Consider the following 5855-nt stretch of genomic DNA (forward strand, 5'->3'; position numbering starts at 1 on the left):
AGGACTCAATTTCTTTACTCTTACAGATCTTCCAAAACCTTCTTGGGTACGAGGTAACCCTACTACAAAGTCCATGTATATCTTATCCCATTTCCACTATGGAATCTCTAATGGCTGAAGTAAACATGTGGGTCTTTGATGTTCATTTTTAACCCTTTGACATACTGAACATTGTGCAACATACATTGCTATGTCACTTTTCATCCCAGTCCACCAATAGTTCTTCTTAAAGTCTTGATACATCTTGGTGGCACCTGCGTGGATTGATAATGCACTTCTATGGGCTTCTTCTATAATCATTCTTCTCAAGTTTTCAGCATTAGGTACACCAATTCTTCCTCTAAATAGGATGATCCCATCTGAAGTGGTTAAAAAGTCTAGTTGAGTTATCTTGGACTGTAACTCTCTATTATACTCTTGAGCATTCCTAATCCTATCACGGAGATCAGAAGAGATTTCTATAGGGCATAGTAAGATTCCTTTATCTAATGGTATCATGTTTAGGTTAATGTTTCTAAATTCTTCTAATAAGTTCATCTCATTAACCATCATGTTGACTACATGGATGATTTTCGACTTAAGGCATCAACGACCACATTTTCTTTACCCAGATGATACTTTAACTCAAAATCATAGTCTTTCAAAAACTTCACCCCCTCCTTTGTCTCATGTTCAATTCTTTTTTATCAAACAAGTATTTCAAGCTCTTATGGTCACTAAAAACTTCAAATTTAGCTCCATATAAATAATGTCTCCATATCTTTAAGGAAAAAACTACGACTTCTAACTTAAGGTCATGGTTGGGGTAGTTTTCCTCATGGGGTCTTAGCTGTCTAGAGGCATAAGCTACAACTTTACGATTCTACATTAATACACATCCTAATCCTTTAAAGGATGTGTCACAATAAACTTCAAACCCTAAGGTTGAGTCTGGAATCACAAGGATAGGGGCAGTGGTTAAGCAAGTTTTCAACTCTTGAAAACTCTTCTCACAATCTTCATCTCATACAAAAGGGTTATCCTTTCGAGTGAGATGGGTTAAAGGTAAGGCTATTTAGGAAAACTTCCCAATGAACCTACGATAATAACCGGCCATCCCCAAGAAGCTTCTAACATCTGTAACATTCTTAGGTTGAGTCCAATTCAAAACAGTTTCTACCTTAGAAAGGTCAACAGTTACACCTCCTTGAGAAATCACATGACCCAAGAATTTTACTTCACTTAACCAAAACTTACACTTGCTTAATTTCGCGAACAATATCTTATCTTTAAGGATCTGCAACACTATCTTGAGGTGTAACTCATGTTCTTAAAAATTTCGAGAATAAATGAGGATATCATCAATAAAGATTACTACAAACTTATCCAAATAAGGTCTGAAGATGCGGTTTATATAATCCATGAATACAACCGGAGCATTGGTTACACCAAAGGGTATAACTAAAAATTCATAATGTCCATACTGTGTTTTAAAAGTTTTCTTTTGAACATCTTCAAACTTTATTCGAATTTGATAGTATCCTGATCTAAGGTCAATCTTTGAAAAGATAGTGGCTCCTCCAAATTGGTCTAACAAGTCATCTATCCTAGGGAGAGGGTACTTGTTCTTAATGGTTACTTTGTTGAGTTGCTTATAATCTATGCAAAGTCTAATTCCTCCATATTTCTTCTTAACTAACAAAACTAGAGCACTCCATGGAGAGACACTAGGCCTTACAAAACCCTTAGTTAAGAGATCCTCTAATTGAGCTTTTAGTTCTTTTAACTCTAGAGGTGACAAACATCCTATAAGGAGTAATGCAAATTTGTTTAGCACCGAGAACTAGGTCTATGGAGAACTATATCTCCCTCTCTGGAGGTAGGGATATTACATCTTCTAGGATGATGTCTAAAAATTCATTCACAACTGGAATTGTAACGACATCAAGTTTAGATCCCGAATCTGAAGATAATGTTAGTAGAAAACCTTGACCCCTACTACATAGGCATTGTAAGAGGTGAGACACACTGGAAAGTAGAATGGAATCAGTTTCATTTCTACTGAAAATAGAAGGATGAAAATACAAAATCTTTTCTTCACAATATACAAATATGATTAGTTGAAAACCAATCCACCCTAAGATGGCATCCATTCCTTTCAAAGGTAGACAAAACAAATCAATTGGATTGACTCTATCAGATACAACGAGTGACAACATTTACAAACATAAAAGGTTTCAACACTACTCTCAACCACCATAGAGACAACCATGGGAGTTGTAAGTACAATTAATTTGAGACCTAAGCATAAAACACACTTAGTGGATATAAAAGAATGAGAAGCACATGTGTCAAACAATACTTTTAAAGGTTCATTATTAAGAAAACACTCACCAGCAATCAAGTTGTTGTTTCCCTTAGCTTTCTTAGCATTAAGAGTGTAGACTCTTCCAGTGGGTGGGCCGTTTGAGTTGGCTAGCCCTTTCAATTTCCTATGTGGACAATCTTGACTCATGAGTCCCGATATCTTACACCAAAAGCATACGCTCTTACCGTACAAGCATTCTCCTAGATGTAATCTTACACACTTAAGACTCCTTTTGACCCTTCGCTTGAGGTACAATTGAGTTTTGCGGTTGTTTTCCTTTATTGGGGGGCATCTTATCCTTTACTCGTTGATTACTCTTTGGCAAATCACTCCTTTGTTTCCACTTAAGTTGTCTGTTATGCTTAAAACCTCGTAAACTTTCTTCTACAATGTAACTTTTATGAACCAAGGTGGCATAAGAAGTTATCTTTAGTTGGGCCAAATTACTTTTAATCTCTGGATTCAAACCCCACTCAAACTGATTTATCTTCCATCGATAATTTGGGGTGTTCTCTGCTTGGGCACAAAATCTTCATCGAACTTTGCCACATAATCAGCAATTGACATGTCTGCTTGTTGAAGGTGTGTAAATTCAAATTCCTTTTGTTTTCTTATACTCATGGGAATATATTTATCCAGAAATATAGTACAAAAATTCTCCCAGTTCATCGGTGTACCCGTACTTATCATGTATGTCTTTTCACCCTTCCACCAGTCCTCAGCTTCTCCTTGTAGCATATGAGTAGCAAAAGCTACTTTTTCTTCTTCTGTACATCGCACCACAAGAAGTTTTTTAGTCATTTTTTCCAATCATGATTGAGCTTCCAATGGCACCAGGCTCCCTAGAAAAGTTGGGGGTTTCAACTTGTGAAACTCATAAAATAATATGTTTGCGGCCTCAAGTGGAGGTGGTGGCGGTGGTTGAGTAGGTCTGACAGCTTGCGCAAGATGATTCATGATGTTGGTTGTAACAGTTTGTTGTTGTTGCATCATAAGTTGTTGTTGTTGCATCCTTTGCATTATTTGTTCCCAACGTTCATTATTAGTCCGCCGTCTACGAGGTCTACCTGGTGGTCTTCGATCTGGTTCCAAATTGTTATGCATATCAAACACAAATATTAAGTTGATCAGACTTAATATTTCTTGAATTGATAATTAGAAAATATATAGTCTCAAAACAAGAAAAATTAATTCTAACTACCCACAGTACGGTCGGTTCGATCGACCCTGGTACCAAAAATGTAATACCATAAGTTAATTGTCTAGAATATAACTTGAGCATTAGCATAGTTCAACAAAAGATATGATTAACACAAATCTCGACACAAAGTCATGCAAATGTATTAATACACATTCTAATCCTTCAAAGAAAAAGCAAAAATATGGAGTATATAACACATCCATGGCTCAAAATAATTCCCTAGAAATTTTAAGCAATTGATAGCATAAACTGATATGATTCATTTCTCCAACTCTTGATCTAAACCTTTTTACCTGTAATACATTTAAATAACATGAAATGAGATTACATATCAGTGGGTCTCAAGGAATTAAACCAAATCAATTAGCATTCTAAGTGAAAGATATATTTAACTTTTGAGTTTCTCTTCTATGTATAGTTTTGACTCTTTCTAATTATTTAAGCCAATAGACGTGAGTAATCTAATGAGTTAAACTCTACCTAACAAGCATGTCACAAAGACTACATTAAATTTACTAGTGACCTCTTATTGTTAGTAACTTTATTTTGGTAAAATGGGACATAATTACATACGTAAGTGGTGCCCCACTTACCCTCGCTTCTATCGTATATAGACGGAGAATTTATCTAGCTAGGATGAATGTTGTATGATCCGATGTCACACATGAGTCAAATACAATTGATAAAATGTAAATAGAGGTAATAACTCGAATCGTTTCGCAAGGACTTCTGATATAATAATAATAATAATAACTGAATTGAAAATTGAAATTAAAAAGGGATTTTTTTAGATTTTTGATTTAACAGATGAGCAAAACGATTAATCCACTTATTCGAGTTTCAGACCTATCACATATTCTATCAATGAGTTTAATTTCTAATTTGTGATTATATTCTTATTTGACTATACAATTGATCAAACAAGCGTAATCAATCCTATGTGAATTTGGTTTCTTTAATTGGATTAAGTATCACAATCATCAAAATATTACAATTAACGATCAAGCGTCGCAAAATTATAATTAAATTAAATTAGAAATGGAAACCAAATTCTGTCAAATAAATTTAATCAATCATATTGAAATTCAATTTAAGCAATCAAAATATCAATATAACCAAATAAACAAGAATAGAATCATAAATCGAAATTGACAGTGTAACCTGAATCTCAAGGTGTTGATGAAACTCTGAACTCGTGGATTAATCTTATAAAATTAGTTTTCTATGAAATTAAAATAAAACTGTTTATTTCTTGAAGCAATTTGAATCCTAATTTTTCTGTTCTTAGAAAAGAAACAAAACGGCCAATATATAGTACTTGATATTGGGTTTTAGGGTTTCGGATTTAAAAACAAGTGACCCGCTAATTAAAATTATTACAAAAGTCTAGATTATGAAATCTACAATTTAGGCCTAGTAAAGTTCGGAATTGGTCTTTTCTTCCAACATAAAAGTTGTAGCTCAGAGTTTTATCCTTCTAACGTCTGCTCATATGCACCAATCAGATATCCAGAGCTCAAGTTATGACATACATAGCAAGAAAGAGTCAAAATACAACTAATAAAATTAAAATGCAAATAATAAAATTATAATTCAAATTCGACCTAAAGTTTAGAAACAAGCTAAAAGTATTAATCTAAACTATAAAGAGCTTTTAAAATACCAAACTAAAAAGCTAAAAATATGTGCCCAAATGCTATGATCAATTTCTCCCACACTTAAACTTTTGCACTCCGAGCAAAACAATGCATGTGATTCCAAATATTCTTATGAATGCAAAGTGGTAAGAGAAAACATATTTCTAGCTTAAGGCTATCATGAATAGTTTTTTTTTATCACAACCAAGGCAAACAAGAGGAAAAGTTAACTAAAGAGTGCAACATAAGTGATAGAGTTCTCCCAGGATTTAAAATTCTCTCAAAGTGTTTACACTAAAAGTGTTTGGGATACTGTTTACACTCAAAACACATCATGAAAGCTAGCACTACCATAGACTTGACAAACCTCTGTAATCTATATTTGAAACACATGCAGATAATGATCAAAAGGTCTTTATTTAGGTTGTAACATGGCCAAGGTAAGGGTAAGATAATCCTAAGGAGACTATGGCTGAAAATCAAATAGGATAAAGGAGTAATGATTAAGAGAGAAAAACAACATTAAGAAGTAACTCAACAAAACATCATTAACTTATATTTTCATACTCTCTTTGCTCACAACACAACCAAGGTAAGGGTGAGATAATCCTAAGGAGACTAGGGCTGAAAATAAAAAATATATATATATATATATATATATATATATATA

The sequence above is a fragment of the Cicer arietinum genome, chromosome 5 (genome assembly GCF_000331145.2).
Source record: "Cicer arietinum cultivar CDC Frontier isolate Library 1 chromosome 5, Cicar.CDCFrontier_v2.0, whole genome shotgun sequence".
In the NCBI taxonomy this organism is placed as follows: domain Eukaryota; kingdom Viridiplantae; phylum Streptophyta; class Magnoliopsida; order Fabales; family Fabaceae; genus Cicer; species Cicer arietinum.